The sequence below is a fragment of the Gorilla gorilla genome, chromosome 1 (assembly GCF_029281585.2).
Source record: "Gorilla gorilla gorilla isolate KB3781 chromosome 1, NHGRI_mGorGor1-v2.1_pri, whole genome shotgun sequence".
NCBI classification, from domain to species: domain Eukaryota; kingdom Metazoa; phylum Chordata; class Mammalia; order Primates; family Hominidae; genus Gorilla; species Gorilla gorilla.
Window position 1 is genome coordinate 35,511,631 of NC_073224.2, and position 26,416 is coordinate 35,538,046.

Sequence of the window (26,416 nt, forward strand, 5' to 3'; positions counted from 1 at the left end):
AGTGAGAAAGAGTTTATAACCTAGCCCAATCTCATGCTGACAACTGCTGGAGTCATGAGCCAGGCCTCCAAGAAGGCACCAGGGCAGTTCCCTGAGAGGATCCCCAATGGGAATGCCAAACAGGCTCCAGAGGTACAGCTAGGTGAGATTGTATGGTGTCTCGCCTAGTTGAAGGGCTCAAAAAGGCAGCATACAAAGCTGTTAATTATGACAAGCTTAAAGAAGCCACCCAAGGTAAGGATGAAAACCCAGCCCAGTTCATGGCCCACTTGGCAGCTACCCTTAGACGTTTTACAGCTCTGGATCCAGAAGGGCCAGAAGGCTGTCTCATTCTTAATATGCATTTTATTATCCAGTCTGCTCCCGACATTAGGAAAAAACTCCAAAAACTAGATTCCAGCCCTCAAACCCCATAACAAGACTTAATTAACCATGCCTTCAAGGTGTTCAACAATAGAGAAGAGTCAGCAAAGTAGCAATGTATTTCAGAGCTGCAACTGCTTGCCTCCACTGTAAGACAAACCCCAGCCATGCCTTCAGCACACAAAAACTTCAGAACAACCAAACCACATCCTCCAGCCACTTCTTTAAAATCTCCTCATGGACCTTGCTTCAAATGCCAAAAACTCAGCCACAGGGCCTCGGAATGCCCGCAGCCCAGGATTCCTCCTAAGCCTTGTCCTCTCTGTGTGGGACCCCACACAGAAGAAGTCAGACTGTCCAACTAGGATTACAGCCTCTCCTAGACATGCTGGAACAAAAACCTCAGGTTCTCTGGCTGACTCCTTCCCAGATCTCCTCAGCTTAGTGGCTGAAGACTGACACTGCCTGATCACCTCGGAAGCCCCCTGGACTATCACGGACACTGAGCTTCAGGTAGCTCTTACAGTGGAGGGTAACCCTTTTTAATCGATATGGGAGCTACCCACTTCACATTACCTTCTTTTCAAGGGCCTGTTTCCCTTGCCCCCATAACTGTTTTGGTTATTGACGGCCAGTCTTCTAAACCTCTTAAAGCTCCCCCACTCTGGTGTCAACTTGGATAACATTCTTTTATACACTCTTTTTTAATTATCCCCACCTGCCTACTTCTCTTATTAGGCTGAGACATTTTAACCAAATTATCTGCTTCCCTGACTATTCCTGGGCTACAGCCACACTTCATTGCTGCCCTTTTGCCAAATTTAAGGCCTCTTTTGCATCCTCCCCTTGTGTCTCCCCACCTTAATCTACAAGTATGGGATACCTCTACTCCTTCTTTGGCAACCAACTATGCACCCCTTACCATTCCATTAAAACCTAATCACCTTTACCCTTCTCATTGCCAGTGTCCCATCCCACAGCAGGCTCTAAGAGGACTGAAGCCTATTATCACTCACCTGTTACAACATGGCCTTTTAAAGCCTACAAATTCTCCTTACAACTCCTCTATCCTACCTGTCCAAAAACCAGACAAGTCTTACAGGTTGTTTCAGGATCTTCACCTTATTAATCAAATCGTCATTCCCATCCATCCTATAGTGCTAAACCCTTACACTCTCCTGTCTTCAATACCTGCTTCCACAACTCATTATTCAGTTATTGACCTCTAAGACACCTTCTTTACTATTCCTTTACATCCCTCCTCCCAACCTTTTTTCATCTTTACTTGGACTGACCCTGACACCCACCAGTCCCAGCAACTCACCTGGACTGTCCTACCCCGAGGTTTTAGGGACAGCCCATACCACTTTGGTCAGGCTCTCTCTCATGACTTACTTTCTTTTTGCCCATCTACCTCCCACCTTATTCAATATGTTGATGACCTTCTTCTTTGCAGCCCCTCTTACCAATCCTCCCAGCAGGACACTATCCTACTTCTTCAGCATCTCTACTTGAAGAGGTACGGAGTATCCATCTCTAAGGCCCAAATTTCTTCCCCTAGTGTTACATATCTTGGCATAGTCCTCCATCAACATACATGTGTTCTTCCTGCAGACCACGTTCAGTTAATCTCCCAGACCCCAATCCCTACCACCAAGCAACAACTCCTTTCCTTCTTAGGCATTGTTGGATACTTCCAACTCTGGATACCAGGCTTTGCCATCCTAACCAAACCACTTTACAAGCTCACTAAAGGCAATTTAGCTGATCCCAAAGACCCTAAGTCCTTTCCTCATTCTTTCATTCATTCTGTCAAAAAGGCCTTAGAAACAGCTCCCCCAGCTCATCCCAACCTTTTTCCTTACACACAGCTGAAATACAAGGTTGTGCTGCTGGAGTTCTCACACAGGAGCCAGGCCCAAAACCTATAGCCTTTCTATCCAAACAACTTGACCTCACAGTTCTAGACTGGCCCTCATATCTATAAGTGGTGGTAGCCGCCACTTTAATACTTCTAGAGGCCTTCAAAATCACAAGCTATGCTCCACTTACCCTCTACAGTTCTCAAAACCTTCAAGTGTTAATATCCTCCATGCACCTTTCACACTTATTTTCTACCCATTGACTCCTCCAGCTCTATTCACTCTTTATTGAAACCCCAACAGTAACTATTGCCCATGGTGTCCTCAAGCCTATACTTATAGAAATAGACAACAGTATGGGTATACGGGGCCAGTTCCACTTATTCAGCCACCAGACCAGCATCCAGGACAACATAGAGTATGCCGTTGGTTGTTAGAAGGCTTGGGACATTTCTCCCTTTGCCAGCCGCAGCTTAATCCAGGAGACAAAGATTATTTTACTTATTATCTCTCCTGTATAGGATCTGCAATCAGAGCTATTGAACTTCTCCATTCAGACCGCCACTCACACCTATGGGAAGAGGGTGATATAATAGATCATTGGCTTGACAACAGGAAATCCTATTCATATGAAGGGAAATGGGGACAAAAAGCTTTGGTACGTAAAACATTATTCCTAAAATGGCTGAACAGGAACAGCTCCGATCTGCAGCTCCCAGCATAATCAACGCAGAAGACAGTGATTTCTGCATTTCCAACTGAGCCTCCACTGGTGATACCCAGGCAAACAGAGTCTGGAGTGGACCTCCAGCAAACTCCAACAGACCTGCAGCTGAGGGACCTGACTCTTAGAAGGAAAACTAACAAACAGAAAGGAATAGCATCAACATCAACAAAAAGGACTTCCACACCAAAATCCCTTCTGTAGGTCACCAACATCGAAGACCAAAGGTAGATAAAACCACAAAGATGGGTAGAAACCAGAGCAGAAATGCTGAAAATTCTAAAAATCAGAGCGCCTCTTCTCCTCCAAAGGATTGCACCTTCTTGCCAACAATGGAACAAAGCTGGACAGAGAATGACTTTGACAAGCTGACAGAAGTAGGCTTCAGAAGATCGGTAATAACAAACTTCCTGTTTTGCTTGAACCCATCATAAGGAGGTTAAAAACCTTGAAAAAAGATTAGATGAATGGCTAACTAGAATAAACAGCATAGAAAAGACCTTAAATGAACTGATAGAGCTGAAAACCATGGCACGAGAACTATGTCATACATGCACAAGCTTCAATAGCTGATTCGATCAAGTGGAAGAAAGGGTATCAGTGATGGAAGAGCAAACGAATGAAATAAAGCCAGAGGAGAAGTTTAGAGAAAAAAGAGTAAAAAGAAATGAACAAAGCCTCCAAGAAATGTGGGACTATGTGAAAAGACCAAATCTGCATTTGATTGGTGTACCTGAAAGTGACAGGGAGAATGGAACCAAGTTGGAAAACACTCTTTAGGATATTATCCAGGGGGACTTCCCCAACCTAGCAAGGCAGGCCAACATTCAAATTCAGGAAATACAGAGAACCCCACAAAGATACTCCTCGAGAAGAACAACCCCAAGACACATAATTGTCAGATTCACCAAAGTTGAAATGGAGGAAAAAAATGTTAAGGGCAGCCAGAGAGAAAGGTTGGGTTACCCACAAAGGGAAGCCCATCAGACTAACAGCTGATCTCTCGGCAGAAACTCTACAAGCCAGAAGAGAGAGAGGGTCAATATTCAACATTGCTAAAGAAAAGAATTTTCAACCCAGAATTTCATATCCAGCCAAACTAAGCTTCATAAGTGAAGGAGAAATAAAATCCTTTACAGACAAGCACATGCTAAGAGATTTTGTCACCACCAGGCCTGCCTTACAGGAGCTCCTGAAGGAAGCACTAAACATGGAAAGGAACAACCAGTACCAGCCACTGCAAACACATGCCAAATTGTAAAGACCATCTATGCTAGGAAGAAACTGCATCAGCTAACAAGCAAAATAACCAGCTAACACCATAATGACAGGATCGAATTCACACATAACAATATTAACCTTAAATGTAAATGGGCTAAATGCTCCAATTAAAAGACACAAACTGGCAAATTGGATAAAGAGTCAAGACCCATCAGTGTGCTGTATTCAGGAGACCGATTTCACGTTCAGAGACACACATAGGCTCAAAATAAAGGGATGGAGGAAGATCTACAAAGCAAATGGAAAGCATAAAAAAGTAGGAGTTGCAATCCTAGTCTCTGATAAAACATACTTTAAACCAACAAAGATCAAAAGAGACAAGGACATTACATAACAGTAAAAGGATCAATTCAACAAGAAGAGCTAACTACCTAAATATACATGCATCCAATACAGGAGCACCCAGATTCATAAAGCAAGTCCTCAGAGACCTACAAAGAGACTTAGACTCCCACACAGTAATAATGGGAGACTTTAACACCCCGCAGTCAATATTAGACAGATCAACAAGACAGAAGGTTAACAAGGATATCCAGAACTTGAACTCAGCTCTGCACCAAGCAGACCTAATAGACATCTACAGAACTCTCCATCCCAAATCAACAGAATATACATTCTTCCCAGGACCACATCACACTTATTCCAAAATCGACCACACAGTTGGAAGTAAAGTACTCCTCAGCAAATGTAAAAGAACAAAAATCACAACAAACTGTCTCTCAGGCCACAGTGCAATCAAATTGGAACTCAGGATTAAGAAACTCACTCAAAACCACACAACTGCATGGAAACTGAACAACCTGCTCCTGAATGACTACTGGGTAAATAATGAAATGAAGGCAGCAATAAATAAGTTATTTGAAACCAATGAGAACAAAGACACAATGTACCAGAATTTCTGGGACACATTTAAAGCAGTGTGTAGAGGGAAATTTATAGCACTAAATGCCCACAAGAGAAAGCAGGAAATATCTAAAGCTGACGCCCTAACATCACAACTAAAACAACTAGAGAAGCAAGAGCAAACAAATTCAAAAGCTAGCAGAACGCAAGGAGAACTGAAGAGCAGAGCAGAACTGAAGGAGATAGACACACAAAAAAACCTTCAAAAAATCAATGAATCCAGGAGCTGTTTTTTTTTTAAAGATCAACAAAATTGATAGACCACTAGCCAGACTAATAAAGAAGAAAAGAGAGAAGAATCAAATAGATGCAATAAAAAATGATAAAGGGGATATCACCACCAATCCCACAGAAATACAAACTACCATCAGAGAATACTTTAAACACCTCTATGCAAATAAACTGGAAAACCTAGAAGAAATGGATAAATTCCTGGACACATACAACCTCCTAAGACTAAACCAGGAAGAAGTTGAATCTCTGAATAGACCAATAACATGTTCTGAAATTGAGGCAATAATTAACAGCCTACCAACCAAAAAAAGTCCAGGACCAGACGGATTCAGAGCCGAATTCTACCAGAGGTGAAAAAAGGAGCTGGTACCATTCCTTCTGAAACTATTCCAATCAATAGAATAAGAGGGAATCCTCCCTAACTCATTTTATGAGGCCAGCATCATCCTGATACCAAAGCCTGGCAGAGACACAACAAAAAAAGAGGATTTTAGACCAATAGCCCTGACGAACATCGATGCAAAAATCCCCAATAAAATACTGGCCAAACGAATCCAGCAGCACATCAAAAAGCTTATCTACCATGATCAAGTTGGCTTCATCCCTGGGATGCAAGGCTGGTTCAACATATGCACATCAATAAACCTAATCCATCACATAAACAGAGTCAATGACAAAAAAACACATGATTCTCAATAGATGCAGAAAAGGCCTTTGACAAAATTCAACAGCTCTTCATGCTAAACATTCTCAATAAACTAGGTATTGATGGAACATATCTCAAAATAATAAGAGCTACTTATGACAAACCCACAGCCAGTATCATACTGAATGGGCAAAAACTGGAAGCATTCCCTTTGAAAACTGGCACAAGACAGGGATGCCCTCTCTCACCACTTCTATAGTGTTGGAAGTTCTGGCCAGGGCGATCAGACAAGAGAAAGAAATAAAGGGTATTCAATTAGGAAAAGAGGAAGTTAAATTGTCCCTGCTTGCAGATGATGTGATTGTATACTTAGAAAACCCGATTGTCTCAATCTGAAATCTCCTTAAGCTGATAAGCAACTTCAGCAAAGTCTCAGGATACAAAATCAATGTGCAAAAATCACAAGCATTCTTATACACCAATAACAGACAAACAGAGAGCCAAATCATGAGAGAACTCCCATTCACAGTTGCTACAAAGAGAATAAAATACCTAGGAATCCAACTTACAAGGGATGTGAAGGACCTCTTCAAGGAGAACTACAAACCCCTGCTCGATGAAATAAAAGAAAACAAAAACAAATGGAAAAACATTCCATCCTCATGGATAGGAAGAATCAATATCATGAAAATGGCCATACTGCCCAAGGTAATTTATAGGTTTAATGCCATCCCCATCAAGCTACCAACGACTTTCTTCACAGAATTGGAAAAAACTACTTTAAAGTTCATATGGAACCAAAAAAGAGCCCACATTGCCAAGATAATCCTCAGCAAAAAGAACAAAGCTGGAGGCATCACACTACCTGACTTCAAACTATACTACAAGGCTACAGTAACCAAAACAGCATGGTACTTGTACCAAAACAGAGAGATAGACCAATGGAACAGAAGAGAGGCCTCAGAAATAACACTACACATCTACCACCATCTGATCTTTGACAAACCTGACAAAAACAAGAAATGAGGAAAGGATTCCCTATTTAATAAATGGTGCTGGGAAAACTGGCTAGCCATATGTAGAAAGCTGAAACTGGATCTCTTCCCTACACCTTATACAAAAATTAATTCAAGATGGATTAAAGACTTAAATGTTAGACCTAAAACCATAAAAACCCTAGAAGAAAACCTAGGCGATACCAATCAGGACACAGACATGGGCAAGGACTTCGTGACTGAAAAACCAAAAGCAATGGCAACAAAAGCCAAAATAGACAAATGGAATCTAATTAAACTAAAGAGCTTCTGCACAGCGAAAGAAACTACCATCAGAGTGAACAGGAAACCTACAGAATGGGAGAAAAAAATTGCAATCTACCCATCTGACAAAGGGCTAATATCCAGAATCTACAAAGAACTTAAAAAAATTTACCAGAAAAAAAAAAAAAACAACCCCATCAAAAAGTGGGCAAAGGATACGAGCAGACACTTCTCAAAAGAAGACATTTATGCAGCCAACAGACACATGAAAAAATGCTCATCATCACTGGTCAAAGAAATGCAAATCAAAACCACAATGAGATACCATCTCACACCGGTTAGAATGGCAATCATTAAAAAATCAGGAAACAACAGATGGTGGAGAGGATGTGAAGAAATAGGAACGCTTTTACACTGTTGGTGGGAGTGTAAACTAGTTCAACCATTGTGGAAGACAGTGTGGCAATTCCTGAAGGATCTAGAACTAGAAATACCATTTGACCCAGCAATCCCATTACTGGGGATATGCACGAAGTATTATAAATCATGCTACTGTAAAGATACATACACACACATGTTTATTGCAGAACTATTCACAATAGCAAAAATTTGGAACCAACCCAAATGTCCATCAATGATAGACTGGATTAAGAAAATGTGGCACATATACACACCATGGAATACTATGCAGCCATAAAAAAGGATGAGTTCATGTCCTTTGCAGGGACATGGATGAAGCTGGAAACCATCATTCTCAGCAAACTATCACAAGGACAGAAAACCAAACACCGCATGTTCTCACTCATAGGTGGGAATTGAACAATGAGAACACTTGGACCCAGGGTGCAGCAAACCAACATGGCACAGCAAACCAACATGGCGCATGTATACCTATGTAATGAACGTGCACATTGTGCACATGTACCCTAGAACTTAAAGTACAATATATATATAAAAAAAAGAAAAAAACCTTTTTCCTCCCCTGGCCTAAAAACTTATCACCACCTACATTAAAGCTAATATGCCTGATTACTGTTTTTAGCGAACTTATTTTATTAGGGCAGTTCCAGCCTCAAAAATATGCTAACTGACACCTTGGTAGCCACATAAAAATGTGCTCTAGACCTAAAACTTACTGGACTAACTCATTATAAAATTAAATTTTCTTTAAGGTGTCCACAAGCAGTCCCTGGTCGTGCCTGAAGCAGCCCTGAGAAACATCGCCTCTACCCCCCTCCAAAAAAACCCAGAAGGAACTTATATTATTTATCTTTCCTTATGACTTTTTATTTTATAAATACAAGACAAGAATGTCAACCCTTTGAGCCGGAGTTAAGCCACTGTAACCCCTGTGACCTACACATATACATCCAGATGGCCTGCAGGAGCCAAGAAGTCTGGAGCAGCCAAAAAACCACAAAAGAAGTGAAACAGCCAGTTTCTGCCTTTGCTGATTAACCAACCCTACAACATTCCACCATTATGACTTGTTCCTGCTCTACCCTAACTGATGAATCGACGTTATGACATTCTTCTCCTGGACAATGGGTTTCATGATCTCCCCCCCATACACCTTGTGACCCCCTCCCCTGCTGACTACAGATAACCACCTTCAACTGTAACTTTCCACTGCCTACCCAAGTCCTATAAAGCTGTCCCTCTGGTATCTCCCTTCGCTGACTCTCTTTTCAGACTCAGCCCATTTGCACTCAAGTGGATAAACAGCCTTGTTGCTCACACAAAGCGTGTTTTAGGTGGTCTTCTATACAGACGTGTGACATTTACTATCAGGCTCAAATATAATTTGTCGTTTTATAAATTTAAGGAACCAAAAATAAACTTCTGTTAACAATTAATGTTTCAGTATTTAACCTTATTTTGGAAATGACTCAGACATTTAATGAATATTTACTACTTAATTCAATATAACATACATTTAATATTTCATTTATCCACAAAAGGGATTCTTAAGACGATTTTTAAAGAGAGAAGTTTTATAAAACATGACCATTTTTTTTTAATCTGAGATGGGGTCTTGCTATGTTACCCAGGCTGGAGTTCAGTGGGGTGATCACAACTCACTGCAGCCTCAAACTCCCAGGCCTAAGTGATCCCCCCATCTCAGCCTCTCAAGTAACTAGGACCACAGATGTTCACCACCATGCCCAAATAATTTTTAATTTTTTTGTAGAGAATGGTCTCACTATGTTGCCCAGGCTGGTCTCAAACTCCTGGGCTCAAGCAATCTTCCTGCTATGGTCTCCTAAAGTGCAATCACACCCCACCCATAATCATTGAAAAAGCTTATATGCAAACTTTTACCTCATTCACATTCATCTAATTTACTCATCTTTAAAACTTATGTTTGAACTGTTTATAAAAATTGTAGGAGACATTGAAGAAAACTAGCCATCCTCTCAAGTTATTTCCCTGTTAACTATTTTTACAGTGCGCAAATGTTAGGCAGTAGCCACCTAAGCAAGTACCCTAAAGTTAAATACATGGCTATTTTGTTGATCAGAAGACACAGCTGTTTTTGTTAAAGCAAAAATATTAAACTAGTCAGATTTACCCAAGTCACATGCACTAAAAGGCATCTGAGTTAATTTCTACTTTTCTGATAAAATATTTTAAAGTGCTTACTTTTTCCTTTAAGCTATTAATTACAGCTCGTTAATATATTTTCAGAGAGAAATATCACATACACATAACCCATATGAACATATAGACACACAGATAGAAGCAGGTCTTATAGCTTTTATAAGATTATTTATTTCTCAATGTTAAAACAGTTTCTCTCTCCATTTTATACTATAAATCTCCCAATCATCTGTTTCATTGCCCTAAATAATAATAAGACAACCCTAAATTTGCACTTTCGAAGACACGACTCTTAGGTAAAACAAAGTAGAAAATTTACATCTCAAAGGCACAGAACTTAGATCTCAACACCATTACTTCCCCAGACAAAGAACAGCATAGATATAGGTCCAGTTGAGACAAAATGGCCAGGAAAAGCACCTTAAAGGTAAGGTTTATTATGTAAACTTTATACCCATGTCTTCACCATTGTAAAGTTTTTAGGGGTTTAGGTGAATAGAGGGACAGGCCCTTACAAATGGAGGTTTTCATTATAGAGATAAATCTCTTTTACAAAAAGTTTCAAAATAGCCAGTCAAATGTCAAAAGTTGAATTTTTTGGACCATATAGTTGATAGGTAGTCTTTTCAGTTTATCTTACTTGTTAGTTAGATTACTGACTTCAGGATGAAGCCCTGTAACTAACATGGCAAAAAGGCATTTTCTATGCCTGGATTCAAGAATAGAACTTGATTTCATATTCCCTACAATATAAATTCTCTTCTTTATCCAAAGGAGTGGTTGTCCTATAATAGTGGGGTTGAAAATGGAAATAGTGGCTCTGGTGTCTACCTAGATTGGATAACAACTGGTAGAAGGTTAGAGCAGCTCCCTCTAAGGCCCATCAATCCTGATAGTTAACATGGAAATTATCAGGGAGTGAAAACGCTGTTTTTAGGGACTTTCCTTGAAATTTTGGGAGTAGCCTCTTTTCCAATGTCCTGGTTGTTTGCACCAATAGCAACTGCTGTTTTAGGGGTTGCTTGTTGAAGAAGTGCTCTGGGGTAGACCCAAAGGCCATTCTAGGTTGTTGGTTGGCATGGAGCTGAAACACATTGGAAATGGCTTTCAAATGCTCAATTGTGATTTTTCAGGTTTTGTTAGGCCTATACATGGACCAGGTAGGAGCTTGTCCAGTAATACCATTCTGCCTCTTTTATCCATTTCTGGGCTTCACCAGTTTTCACCAGTATGTGAATTAATTGGTAAAGATCAAATATCTTGAGGTCATAAATTTCAGTTAAGACCTTGAATTCTTCAGAAACCTTTTGAAGGCCTTCCCTAGATTTAGCAAAATTTTTAACTATGGCACTGAGTTCTATTATCACCTAGGGAGTGTAAGTCACTCTGGGATTATTTCCTGAATTTTTGAGTGGCTTTAAGCAAACTGTTTAATTGTGGTTTCATTTTGTTTTGTTTTGTTTTGTTTTCAGAGAAGAAAGCCAAGTCAGACTGAGAGTTAGTAGACTAAATACTCAGGCAAAGTGGGATAGAGAGGAGCAGTAGGAATTCTGTCAGTTTTACTGTTCTTGATGTGGATGATATCTTGCATTTTTAGCTTTTTTGTATGTGTGTGATGGCGTCTCGCTCTGTCGCCCAGGCCGGAGTGAAGTGGTGCGATCTTGGCTCACTGCAACCTCTGCCTCCCGGGTTCAAGTGATTCTCCTGCCTCAGCCTCCTGAGTAGCAGGGACTACAGGCGCATGTCACTATGCCCAGCTAATTTTTGTATTTTTAGTAGAGACAGGGTTTCACCATATTGGCCAGGCTTGTCTCAAACTCCTGACCTCGTGATCCGCCCACCTTGGCCTCCCAAAGTGCTGGGATTACAGGCATGAGCCACTGCACCCAGCCTTTTTAGCTTTTTATTAGTTCTTCACAATTAATTTAAAAAAATGTTAGAATTCTATCTCTTTGAGGCTTCTGAATGCTATTAATAATTAGAATGACATTCTCTCTGCTAAATTTGAGAGACTTGAGATTCAAGTATGCTTGTTAAATGAACAGCCTTATTCATCTGGAATGTTCCGTATAATGGCCCTGTAATTCTGAATTATCTTTAGTAAGATTTTGCCACTTTTGTAAATATTTTGCAGCTTCCAAGGTCATAGCTCCTAGACATGAAAAAGGCAAGTACACCAGAAGGTGAAGTACTCAGATATTTATAAATTAAGGATCCCATTTTTATGTATGATCTTGGGTCTCTTAGAGCTGACATGGCTTTGGCTATAAGACCTCAGCATATAAGAAGAGAAAAAAATAAAGAGCCCCCCTTCAGTAATAACTACTTATTGTAACTGCCATCAGTTACCTTAAAAACTGCAGCTTTTTTGCCAGTGACTCATCAGTCACCACAAACCGAAAGGTCATGTGCCCTGCCACAGCACAAAGCAACCCTTGGTAACACACAGTCAAGTGCTCTTTCACTATATAAACTAACCCTTTGTACCCCAAAGGCCAAAGATATTAGGGAGCTCAAATGCAAAAGACAACAGAGCTCCAACCTGAGAGGAACTTACTTATGACTCCTGGAGCTCCATGAGAAAGACAGAGGAACCCCTTCACCCCTGCCCCTCCAAAAGGGACTACAGCATTTTTCCTATGTTTCTCAGAAGGTCTCAGGGTTTTCAGCAGTCTCCTTCAGTTTCCTTTGTGGTCACCAGATTTGCCAAAGGACAAAATTACACGTTTAGTTTGAAGATCTTGACTAGCTTTATTGCAATTCTAGGATTGGGCAATGTCTCATTCCATAAAATACAATAAGTGTCCCAAAGAGTTGAGCAGAGGGGATTCATTTTATAGACAGAGGGGGTTGAAGAAACCAGAAGCAAAGAACAAAATGTGGACTGGTCCTTTGAAAGTTACCTCCCTTACAAGGTGAGAACAAGGAAACAGAACAATAGAGAAATAACAGATTTGTTAGCATCAGGTTACATCGGGTTACTTTTGTTATAAGGATTAAAACAGAGGGAACTTCGTTATCCTGCTCATTAAAGACGGAAACTGGTCTACTTGGAACATTGGCTGTTATTGCTCTGTCCTGATTTTGGGGAAGATGAAATAACAACTTATTTTCAGTTTGGTGATATGGAACTTTGGCATGGGTGACTCCATTTTGATTTTTAGTCTGGTCTGTTGGGGCCTAATACAAAACAATAGCCTTTCATAATTTTTACTTAACATTAGGAAATAAGACACAAAGCTCACATCTTTATCAAATCTAAGGGTCTTTGGTCCATTGACCGTTCATGTGCACTCCTTTTGACATTTTTCCCAGGCTGACTGTGAATTTAGCATTGTTCTGATTCTTTACTTACAATAACAGCAGTTACTCTGTGACAGGCACTCTTCTCAGCACTTTTCACCCAGTAACTCATTTAATCCATACAAGGTCCTGTAATAAAGGGACTATGGTCTACATCTTAAATGGGCAGTACCTGTGCAAGGTTGGTGAGATCATTCTCCCAAGCTTGCACAGCAGGAAGGATCAGGATTTGAACTCAGACCCAGCACCCAGATGCTTGACCGATTAAGCCAGAGCAGCCTCAGAGCCCAAGTTCCAGAAAGTGTAGGGGAGAAAACAATAAATTTTCTCTTTCACCTCGATGAGTTTTTTCTGAGCTTCTCTGTAAAAAAGACAAATTAACAAGAGAAAAACAAACAGAATTCTGATAAAATGTGTACCTATGGGAGACAACCCAGATAAATGAGTAAATCTCTGCAGCACATCTCAAAGAATTATCCTAGACCTCATCCTTAAGTACTATCCTTCTCTGAAACAAAGAGAGAAGGCTGAGGGGAATGATGCAATTAAGAAATGTTGGCCATGGCTGGGCATGGTGGCTCACACCTGTAATCCCAGCACTTTGAGAGGCTGAGGCAGGCAGATCACAAGGTCAGGAGTTCAAGACCAGTCTGGCCAACATGGTGAAACTCCATCTCTACTAAAAATACAAAAATTAGCCAGGCGTGGTGGTGGTTGCCTGTAATCCCAGCTATTCAGGAGGCTGAGACAGGAGATTTGCTTGAACCCAGGAGGCAGAGGTTGCAGTGGGCCAAGATCATGCCACTGCATTCTGACCTGGGTGACAGAGTAAGACTCTGTCTCAAAAAAAAAAAAGAAAAGAAAAGAAAAAGAAAAGTTGGCCAGGAAAACCACCGTTAAAGAAGCATAATATTTGATAACTAGATTTAAGTTGATGCCTTCTCTAGGGAATTAGTTCTTTTCTTTCTGATGCAGAAAGGAGACATCCTTACAATGGAGGTTTTCTTTACAGATGTAAATTTATCTTATGAAATCGTAACTGTTTTCAAAACTAATTTGTTTTCAAAGCTTCTCTGTGTTTGCTATTTCCCAAAATAGCTCAAAATAATCCTTAGGCCAAAAAGGCATATTTTGGGGTAGTATGTCCTGAGCCCCATCATTAGTCATCTTTATTACCCTGGCCAAAGGTCTCCTTGCTCATGACAGTCAAAGACTAAAGGACAGAGGGAACTTTTTAATAATGAGAGTTTGCTGACATGCAAACACGTGTCATCCACTTTCTGATAAAAAAAGAAACAGAGAATACATTCCTGTGGCCCAAACCTGACATTTTAAGCCATTTGAGATACCCAATAGTCTAGAAAGAATGCTCCTGAGAATTAAAATGAAAGAAATGTCTCCAACCAAATTAGAGACTACTAAATGAATCTTATTAAGAAGGCAAGTGAAAACCCCATCTCAGAGAACAAATTAGGACATAGAAATCAAATTGCCATCATTAAACCAAAAACAAAATTCTAAGTCCCTCAACCAACTGAATGGACCCCCTTCTCTCAGCCAAGGGCCTTCTAAAACACTAAACCTGAAACACTAGTTCAGGCCATGATGGGAATAGGTGGTCAGGCATGTCACATTACACTTTCCTCCCTGTGGAATTCAGGCACATCTGACCAGCATTTACATTCAAACAGCAACTTTAAGATTGACAAAACAGACTGTTTGTAGCAGTAAGATATCAACATGACAGATAGCAGGCCCTGAAATAAATAGAAGTATTTTACCCCAAAATATATTTCTTTCACATATTTTGAAATGACCCTGCAAAGTTGTTTCTTGTGGGAAAAATCTACATTCTGTAGAGAATCCCCTTCCCTTTCCAGGTCTTTTTCCTGATCCAGGAGAGAATTAAGAGTCTGGCACCTTTTTAAGTCTTATAAGAAACATTTACTATTATCTCTGAAGCCTGCTACCTAGAGGTTTCATCTGCATAATAAAAACCTTGGTCTCCTCAACCCCTTATCTTAACTCAGTCACTCCCTTCTATTGATTTCAGGCCTTTTGATAAACTCAACCAATTGCTAATCAGAAAATCTTTGAATCCACCTAAGACCTGGAAGTCCCCCCACACCTTTGATTTGTCCACCTTTCCAGACGCAACCCATGTCATCTTAAAAGTAGTGATTGACATCTAATGTATATTAATTAATACATTAGATCGACATCTAATGTATTGTGTCTCCCTAAAATGTATAAAACCAAGCTGTAGCCTGACTACCTTTGGCACATGTTCTCAAGATCTCTTACGGCTCTTTCATGGGCCATGGAAACTCATATTTGGCTCAGAATAAAACTCTTGAAATATTTTACAGAGTTTGACTCATTTTGTCAATACCATGATTTGAGCAGGCAGCTCAAAGGGTAAATCCAATGAGGAAATAAGGATAAAATAATGTGTTCTGAGCACCTATTCTTTGTCAGGCTCTTTGCCTGTGTTATCTTTTAAAATCTGCACAACACTGAGAAATAGGCAATATTCCTATTGGGGCACAGAAAACAAAACCCCAACAGTTCAGGAACACAGAGGAAACGTCTTCATATTTTACACAAGTCAAGGAGATATCGCAAGCATGAATGCCCTGAAAATGTTTCCCCAGTTTTCTGTTTAGTTCTGTTACTTTCAGGGTAACAATATTATTAATCATATCTACCACTAATTGAGTGTTAGCCACATGCACCTGGCACTGTGCTAAGCGCTTTATATGCACCATTTCATTGAATGCTTGTAATTACAATGTGACTTATTGTTATTATTTATTATTAACCTTATTTTACAATGAGACAACTTATTGTCAGGCCTCTGAGCCCAAGCCAAGCCATCGCATCCCCTGTGACTTGTGCCCAGATGGCCTGAAGTAACTGAAGAATCACAAAAGAAGTGAAAGACCCTGCCCCACCTTAACTGATGACATTCCACCATTGTGATTTGTTCCTGCCCCACCTTAACTGAGTGATTAACCCTGTGAATTTCCTTCTCCTGGCTCAGAAGCTCCCCTACTGAGCAGCTTGTGCCCCCCCTCCCCCGCCCCTGCCCACCAGAGAACAACCCCCTTTGAATGTAATTTTCCATTACCTTCCCAAATCCTATAAAACGGCCCCACCCCTATCTCCCTTCGTTGACTCTCTTTTCAGACTCAGCCCGCCTGCACCCAGGTGAAATAAACAGCCATGCTGCTCACACAAAGCCTGTTTGGTGGTCTCTTCACACGGACGCGCATGAAATTTGGTGCAGTGACTCGGATCGGGGAACCTCCCTTAGGAGATCAATACCCTGTCCTCCTGCTCTTTGCTCCATGAGAAAGATCCACCTACGACCTCAGGTCCTTAGACCGACTAGCCCAAGAAACATCTCACCTATTTCAAATCCGGTAAGTGGCCTCTTTTTACTCTCTTCTCCAACTTCCCTCACTATCCCTCAACCTCTTTCTCCTTTCAATCTTGGTGCCACACTTCAATTTCTCCCTTCTGTTAATTTCAATTCCTTTCATTTTCTGGTAGAGACAAAGGAGACACATTTTATCCGTGGACCCAAAACTCCGGCGCCAGTCATGGACTGGGAAGGCAGCCTTCCCTTGGTGTTTAATCATTGCAGGGACGCCTCTCTGATTGTTCACCCACGTTTCAAAGGTGTCAGACCATGTAGGGATGCCCGCCTTGGTCCTTCACCCTTAGCGGCAAGTCCCGCTTTTCTGGGGGAAGGGCAAGTACCCCAACCCCTTCTCTCCATGTCTCTACCCCTTCTCTGATTTTCTGGGGCAGGGGCAAGAACCCCTCAACCCCTTCTCCTTCACCCTTAGCAGCAAGTCTCGCTTTTCTGGGGGAGGGGCAAGTACCTGTCAACCCCTTCTCCTTCACCCTTAGCAGCAAGTCTCGCTTTTCTGGGGGAGGGGCACGTACCCGTCAACCCCTTCTCCTTCATCCTTAGCGGTAAGTCCCACTTTTCTAAGGGGCAAGAACCCCCAATCCCTTCTTTCCACACCCTGACCTCTTATCTCTGTGCCCCAATCCCTTATTTCCATGCCCCAACCCTTTCTCTGCTTTTCTGGAGGGCAAGAAACCCCTACCCCTTCTCTGTGTCTCTACTCTTTTCTCTGGGCTTGCCTCCTTCACTATGGGCAAGCTTCCACCTTCCATTCCTCCTTCTTCTCCCTTAGCCTGTATTCTTAAGAACTTAAAACCTCTTCAACTCTCACCTGACCTAAAATCTAAGCATCTTATTTTCTTCCGCAATGCCACTTGACCCCAATACAAACTTGACAGTAGTTACAAATAGCCGGAAAACAGCACTTTCAATTTTTCCATCCTACAAGGTCTAAATAATTCTTGTTGTAAAATGGGCAAATGGTCTGAGGTGCCTACGTCCAGGCATTCTTTTACACATCAGTCCCTTCTTAGTCTCTGTGCCCAGTGCAACTCGTCCCAAATCTTCCTTCTTTCCCTCCCGCCTGTCCCCTCAGTACCAACCCCAAGCGTCACTGAGTCTTTCTAATCTTCCTTTTCTACAGAACCATCAGACCTCTCCCCTCCTCGCCAGGCCGAGCTAGGTCCCAATTCTTCCTCAGCCTCTGCTCCTCCACCCTATAATCTTTTTGTCACCTCCCCTCCTCACACCTGCTCCAGCTTACAGTTTCATTCAGTGACTACCCCTCCCCCACCTGCCCAGCAATTTACTCTTAAAAAGGTGACTGGAGCCAAAGGCATAGTCAAGGTTAATGCTCCTTTTTCTTTATCCCAAATCAGAAGCATTTAGGCTTTTTTTCATCAAATATAAAAACCGAGCCCAGTTCATGGCTCATTCGGCAGCAACCCTTAGACGCTTTACAGTCCTAGACCCTAAAAGGTCAAAAGACTGTCTTATTCTCAATATACATTTTATTACCCAATCTTCTCCCGACATTAAATAAAACTCCAAAAATTAGAATCTGGCCCTCAAATCCCACAACAGGACTTAATTAACCTCACTTTCAAGGTGTACAATAACAGAAATAAGTTGCAATTCCTTGCCTCCACTGTGAGACAAACCCCAGCCACATCTCCAGCACACAAGACCTTCCAAACGCCTGAACCGCAGTGGCCAGGTGTTCCTCCAAAACCTCCTCCCCCAGGAGTTTGCTACAAGTGCCAGAAATCTGACCACCAGGCCAAGGAATGCCTGCAGCCCAGGATTCTTCCTAAGCCGTGTCCCATCTGTACGGGACCCCACTGGAAATCGGACTGTTCATCTCACCTGGCAGCCACTCCCAGAGCCCGTGGAACTCTGGCCCAAGGCTCTCTGACTGACTTCTTCTTGGCTTAGAGGCTGAAGACTGACACTGCCCGATCGCCTTGGAAGCCCCCTAGACCATCACGGACACCGAGTTTTAGGTAACTCTCACAGTGGAGGGTAAGTCTGTCCCCTTCTTAATCAATACGGAGGCTACCCACTCCACATTACCTTCTTTTCAAGGGCCTGTTTCCTTTGCTTCCATAACTGTTGTGGGTATTGACAGCCAGGCTTCTAAACCTCTTAAAACTCCCCAACTCTGGTGCCAACTTAGACAATACTCTTTTAAGCACTCCTTTTTAGTTATCCCCACCTGCCCAGTTCCCTTATTAGGCTGAGACACCTTAACTAAATTATCTGCTTCCCTGACTATTCCTGGACTACAGCTACATCTCATTGCCGCCCTTCTGCCCAATCCAAAGCCTCCTTTGCGTCCTCCTCTTCTATCCCCCACCTTAACCCACAAGTATAAGACACCTCTACTCCCTCCTTGGCGACCGATCATGCACCCCTTACCATCTCATTAAAACCTAATCACTCTTACCCCCTCAATGTCAAGATCCCATCCCACAGCACGCTTTAAAAGGATTAAAGCCTGTTATCACTCACCTGCTACAGCATGACCTTTTAAAGCCTATAAACTCTCCTTACCATTCCCTCATTTTACCTGTCCTAAAACCAGACAAGCCTTACAAGTTAGTTCAGGATCTGCACCTTATCAACCAAATTGTTTTGCCTATCCACCTCATGGTGCCAAACCCATATACTCTCCTATCCCCAATACCTCCCTCTACTACCCATTATTCTGTTCTGGATCTCAAACATGCTTTCTTTACTATTCCTTTGCACCCTTCATCCCAGCCTCTCTTTGCTTTCACTTAGACTGACCCTGACACCCATTAGGCTCAGCAATTACCTGGGCTGTACTGCCGCAAGGCTTCACAGACAGACCCCATTTCAGTCAAGCCCAAATTTCATCCTCATCTGTTACCTATCTCGGCATAATTCTCGTAAAAAGACACGTGCTCTCCCTGCTGATCATGTCCGATTAATCTCCCAAACCTCAATCCCTTAAAAACAGCAACTCCTTTCCTTCCTAGGCATGGTTAGTGCGGTCAGAATTCTTACACATGAGCCAGGACCACACCCTGTAGCCTTTCTGTCCAAACAACTTGACCTTACTGTTTTATCCTAGCCCTCATGTCTGTGTGCAGCAGCTGCCACTGCTTTAATACTTTTAGAGGCCCTCAAAATCACAGATTATGCTCAACTCACTCTCTACAGTTCTCATAACTTCCAAAATCTATTTTCTTCCTCATACCTGATGCATATACTTTCTGCTCCCTGGCTCCTTCAGCTGTACTCACATTTTGTTAAGTCCCACAATTACCATTGTTCCTGGCCCAGACTTCAATCCGGCCTCCCACATTATTCCAGATACCACACCTGGCCCTCATGACTGCATCTCTCTGATCCACCTGATGTTCATCCCATTTCCCCACATTTCCTTCTTCCCTGTTTCTCACCCTGATCACACTTGATTTATTGATGGCAGTTCCACCAGGCCTAATCACCACACACCAGCAAAGGCAGGCTATGCTATAGTACAAGCCACTAGCCCGCCTCTTAGAACCTTTCATTTCCTTTCCATTGTAGAAATCTATCCTCAAGGAAATAACTTCTCAGTGTTCCATCTGCTATTCTACTACTCCTCAATGATTATTCAGGCCCAGTACCTTCTCTACACATCAAGCTAGAGGATTTGCCCCCACCCAGGACTGGCAAATTAGCTTTACTCAACATGACCCAAGTCACAAAAACTAAAATACCTCTTAGTCTAAGTAGACACTTTCACTAGTTAGGTAGAGGCCTTTCCTACAGGGTCTGAGAAGGCCACCACAGTCATTTCTTCCCTTCTGTCAGACATAATTCCTCAGTTTAGCCTTCCCACCTCTATACAGTCTGATAACATACCAGTCTTTATTAGTCAAATCAGCCAAGCATTTTCTCAGGCTCTTAGTATTCAGTGACAGACTAATTGTCTATTAAAAACACACCTCACCAAGCTCAGCCACCAACTGAAAAAGGACTGGACAATACTTTTACCACTTTCGCTTCTCAGAATTCAGGCCTGTCCTCAGAATGTTACAAGGTACAGCCCATTTGAGCTCCTGTATAGACACTCCTTTTTATTAGGCCCCAGTCTCATTCCAGACACCAGACCAACTTAGACTGTGCCCCAAAAAAACTTGTCATCCCTGCTATCTTCTGTCTAGTCATACTCCTATTCACCATTCTCAACTACTCATACATGCCCTGCTCTTGTTTACACTGCCGGTTTACACTGTTTTTCCAAGCCATCACAGCTGATATCTCCTGGTGGTATCCCCAAACTGCCACTCTAAACTCTTGAAGTAAATAAATAGTCTTTGCTGGCAGGACTATGCTGAATCTCCTTAGGCACTCTCTAATTAGATGTCCTAGGTCCTCCCAATTCTTAGTCCTTTTATACCTGTTTTTCTCCTTCTCTTATTCCATTTAGTTTTTCAATTCATACAAAACCGTATCCAGGCCATCACCAATCACTCTATATGACAAATGTTTCTTCTAACAACCCCACAATATCACCCCTTACCACAAGACCTCCCTTCAGCGTAATCTCTCCCACTGTAGGTTCCCACGCCGCCCCTAATCCCGCTTGAAGCAGGCCTGAGAAACATCGCCCATTCTCTCTCCATACCACCCCCCAAAAATTTTTGCCCCCCCAACACTTCAACACTATTTTGTTTTATTTTTCTTATTAATATAAGAAGGCAGGAATGTCAGGCCTCTGAACCCAAGCCAAGCCATCACATCCCCTGTGACTTGCACATATGCACCCAGATGGCCTGAAGTAACTGAAGAATCACAAAAGAAGTGAAAAGGCCCTGCCCCTCATTAACTGATGACATTCCACCATTGTGATTTGTTCCTGCCCCACCTTAACTGAGTGATTAACCCTGTGAATTTCCTTCTCCTGGCTCAGAAGCTCCCCCACTGAGCACCTTGTGACCCCCGCCCCTGCCCACCAGAGAACAAGCCCCTTTGACTGTAATTTTCCAGTACCTTCCCAAATCCTATAAAATGGCCTCACCCCTATCTCCCTTCACTGACTCTTTTCAGACTCAGCCCATCTGCACCCGGGGGAAATAAACAGCCATGTTGCTCACACAAAGCCTGTTTGGTGGTCTCCTCACACGGATGCGCATGAAACTTATAAAGGAGGAAATTTATAAATAAAAACTTGTAATTTATAAATGAAACTTGTAAATGAGGTCATTTGTAAATGAGAAAAGGCTTATAACAGGAGTATCAGGGCTCTGTGCCTCCATTAAACATCTGAATCTAAAGTAAAATTTATCTTCTTAAGTGAAAAATAAATTAACAACACAAATTAACATGGATGAGGGGGTCAGAAATGTTTATGATCAGGCAAGAAAAGAGCTAAAATGTTCAGGGTGCTATGGAAGAATTAAGTAAATGTTTCTGGAAATCCACGTGGGTAGCTGGAAATCACTGATCTAAACCAGGATGGTGAGAGTAAGGTAAGTGATCTCTAGCCCTTGGGGACTAAACTCTGATTTCTTTTTATCTTGCCCAAATTCCTATCTAAGGGGTCTGGGAAGTCATGCCCTACATATCATAAATTCTCATTAGATGAGTTTTATTTAACCCTATATATAATGATTTACTTTCCAACCTGACTCTGGCATAACATTAGGAGACAAAGATAAAATCAAAATATTTTACCCCAAAACATGTTTCTTTGCCATATTTTGAAATGGCCCTGCAAAACTTTTCTTTGTAGGGGAAAATTTGCATCTGTAAAGAATCTCTGTTGACATATCTACATCTTTTTCTTCCAGACTCTCCCAATCCTAAAGAGATTAACTAAAATCTGAATAGGAAACATTTGTCACCTATTGTCTCTAAGGACAGCCACTATAACACTTCAAAAAGACTTTGGTCTCTACAGTCTTTATCTTAACCAGAACATTCCCTTTCTGTCTATCCCAGGTCTTTAGACAAACTCAATCATCAACCAGAAAATATTTAAATTCACCTATAGCCTGGAGGCCCCCCACCTTTGAGCTCTTCCACCTTGATGAACCAAACCAATGCATTTCTTAAATGTATTTGATTGATGTCTCATGCCTCTCTAAAATGTATACAACTAAGCTGCGCCCAGACTACCTTGGGCACAGGTTCTCAGGACCTCCTGAGGGCTGTGTCACAGTCCATGGTCATTCATATTTGGCTCAGAAGAAACCTCTTCAAATACTTTACAGAGTTCTACTGTTTTCATCAACACCCTGTAAATCCTCTCCCACCTAGAGCTGGCCTCTCCCAGTTTTTGTGGAGGGCCAGGAAGCATTGGTTGGAGAGGAGAGGAGAGCAGAGAGGGGGTGGTTTGTGGCATAGAGCAAAACTGGAGCTCCTCTCTTTGAATGCAAAATACAGTGTTGGATCTTTTAGTCCATCTGTGAATCTATATTAAGCACTTGGTGAACGTATTTTAATATATTTGTTATTACAGTAAAGTTTTATACAAGCATATTTCACTGACTTTACATACGAAGTGCTTATATTTTAACATCTCTTGATGATGTCATAATTATAATTGGCAGCATCTTTTCATTTTTACTAGTACCTATTTTCATGCGCGTCTGTGTGAAGAGACCACCAAACAGGCTTTGTGTGAGCAACATGGCTGTTTATTTCACCTGGGGGCAGGCGGGCTGAGTCCGAAAAGAGAGTCAGTGAAGGGAGATAAGGGTGGGGCCGTTTTATAGGATTTGGGTAGGTAAAGGAAAATTACAGTCAAAGGGGGTTTGTTCTCTGGCGGGCAGGAGTGGGGGTCCCAAGGTGCTCAGTGGGGGTGCTTTTTGAGCCAGGATGAGCCAGGAAAAGGACTTTCACAAGGTAATGTCATCAGTTAGGGCAAGGATCGGCCATTTACACTTCTTTTGTGGTGGAATGTCACCAGTTAAGGTGGGGCAGGGCATATTCACTTCTTTTGTGATTCTTCAGTTACTTCAGGCCATCTGGGCTTATACGTGCAAGTCACAGGGGATGTGATGGCCTGGCTTGGATTCAGAGGCCTGACATTCCTGCCTTCTTATATTAATAAGAAAAATAAAACAAAATAGTGTTGAAGTGTTGGGGGGGCGAAAATTTTTGGGGGGTGGTATGAAGAGAGAATGGGCGATGTTTCTCAGGCCTGCTTCAAGCGGGATTAGGGGCGGCGTAGGAACCTAGAGTGGGAGAGATTAAGCTGAAGGGAGGTCTTGTGGTAAGGGGTGATATTGTGGGGATGTTAGAAGAAACATTTGTCATATAGAATGATTGGTGATGGCCTGGATATGGTTTTGTATGAATTGAAAAACTAAATGGAATAAGAGAAGGAGAAAAACAGGTATAAAATGTCTAAGAATTGGGATGACTCAGGATATCTGATTAGAGGGTGCTTAAGGAGATTCGGCATAGTCCTGCCAGCAAAGATTATTTATTTACTTCAAGAGTTAAGAGTGGCAGTTTGGGGATAGCAGGAGGAGATATGAGCTGTGATGGCTTGGAAAAACAGTGTAAACCGGCAGTGTAAACAAGAGCAGGGCATGTATGAGTAGCTGAGAATGGTGAATAGGAGTATGACTAGACAGAAAATAGTAGGGATGACAAGTTTTTTTTGTGGGGGGGCACAGTCTAAGTTGGTCTGGTGTCTGGAATGAGACTGGGGCCTAATAAAAAGGAGCATCTATACAGGAGCTTAAATGGGCTGTACCCTGTAGCATTCCAAGGACAGGCCTGAATTCTGAGAAGGGAAAGTGGCAAAAGTATTGTCCAGTCCTTTTTAAGTTGGTGGCTGAGCTTGGTGAGGTGTGTTTTTAAAAGACCTTTAGTCCATTCTACTTTTCTTGAAGAAGGAGGACCATAAGGGATATAAAGGTTTCACTGAATACTAAGAGCCTGAAAAAGTGCTTGGCTGATTTGACTAATAAAGGCTCATCTGTTAGCAGACTGTATTGAGGTGGGAAGGCTAACCTGAGGAATTATGTCTGACAGAAGGGAAGAAATGACTGTGGTGGCCTTCTCAGACCCTGTAGGAAAGGCCTTTACTTATTCAGTGAAAGTGTCTATTTAGACTAAGAGGTATTTTAGTTTCCTGACTCGGGCATGTTGAGTAAAGCTAATTTGCCAGTCCTGGGTGGGGGCAAATCCTTGAGATTGATGTGTAGGGAAGGGAGGGGGCCTGAATAATCCCTGAGGAGTAGTAGAATAGCAGATGGAACACTGAGAAGTTATTTCCTTGAGGATAGATTTCCATGATGGAAAGGAAATGAGAGGTTCTAAGAGGCGGGCTAGTGGCTTGTACTATAGTATAACCTGCCTTTGCTGGTGTGTGGCGATTAGGCCTGGTGGAACCGCCATCAATAAATCAAGCGTGATCAGGGTGAGGAACAAGAAAGAAGGAAATTTGGGGAAATGGGGTGAATGTCAGGTGGATCAGAGAGATACAGTCATGGGGGTCAGGTGTGGTACCAGGAATAATGTGGGAGGCCAGATTGAAGTCCGGGCCAGGAACAATGGTAATTGTGGGAGACTCAACAAAGAGTGAGTATAGCTGAAGGAGCCGGGAAGCAGAAAGTATATGCATCAGGTATGAGGAAGAAAATAGATTTTGGAAGTTATGTGAACTGTAGAGAGTGAGTTGAGCATAGTTTGTGATTTTGAGGGCCTCTAAAAGTATTAAAGCAGTGGCAGCTGCTGCACGCAGACATGAGGGCTAGGCTAAAACAGTAAGGTCAAGTTGTTTGGACAGAAAGGCTACAGGGTGTGGTCCTGGCTCGTGTGTAAGAATTCTGAACGCACTAACTATGCCTAGGAAGGAAAGGACTTGTTGTTTTGTAAGGGATTGAGGTTTGGGAGATTAATCGGACACGATCAGCAGGGAAAGCATGTATGTTTTTATGAGAATTATGCCAAAATAGGTAACAGATGAGGATGAAATTTGGGCTTGACTGAAGTAATGCGGTCTGTCTGTGAAGCCTTGCGGCAGTACAGCCTAGGTAATTTGCTGAGCCTAATGGGTTTCAGAGTCAGTCTAAGTGAAAGCAAAGAGAGGCTGGGACGAGGGGTGCAGGGGAATAGTGAAAAAGCATCTTTAAGATCAAGCACGGAATAGTGAGTTGTGGAGGAAGGTATTGAGGACAAAAGAGTGTACGGGTTGGGCACCACAGGAGGGATAGGCAAAACAATTTGGTTGATAAGGCGCAGATCCTGAACTAACTTGTAAGGCTTCTCTGGTTTTAGGACAAGTAAAATGGGGGAATTGTAAGGAGAGTTTATAGGGTTTAAAAGGCCATGCTGTAGCAGGCGAGTGATAACAGGCTTTAATCTTTTTAAAGCGTGCTGCAGGATGGGATATTGGCGTTGAGTGGGGTAAGGGTGATTAGGTTTTAATGAGATGGTAAGGGGTGCACGATCGGTCGCCAAGGAGGGAGTGGAGGTATCTTATACTTGTGGGTTAAGGTGGGGGGATACAAGAGGAGGACGCAAAGGAGGCTTTGGATTGGGAAGAAGGGCGGCAATGAGATATAGCTGTAGTCCAGGAATAGTCAGGGAAGCAGATAATTTAGTTAAAGTGTCTCAGCCTAATAAGGGAACTGGGCAGGTGGGGGGATAACTAAAAAGGAGTGCTTAAAGGAGTATTGTCTAAGTTGGCACCAGAGTTGGGGAGTTTTAAGAGGTTTAGAAGCCTGGCCGTCAACACCCACAACAGTTATGAAGGCAAAGGAAACAGGCCCTTGGAAAGAAGGTAATGTGGAGTGGGTAGCCTCCGTATTGATTAAGAAGGGGACGGGCTTACCTTCCACTGTGAGA

At 42.2% G+C, this 26,416-nt stretch overlaps 2 long non-coding RNA genes across 2 annotated transcripts in view; one reads left to right on the forward strand and one right to left on the reverse strand.

Moving 5' to 3' along the window:
• The window catches only part of LOC129531901 (uncharacterized), a 240,948-nt gene that overhangs the window by 126,076 nt on the left and 88,456 nt on the right, over positions 1 to 26,416 (reverse strand). The window lies entirely within an intron of this gene.
• LOC134758861 (uncharacterized) lies at positions 16,371 to 22,025 on the forward strand. Its single transcript, XR_010134523.1, has 3 exons — positions 16,371 to 16,601; positions 18,339 to 18,616; positions 21,659 to 22,025. It is a non-coding gene; the product is annotated as an uncharacterized lncRNA (long non-coding RNA).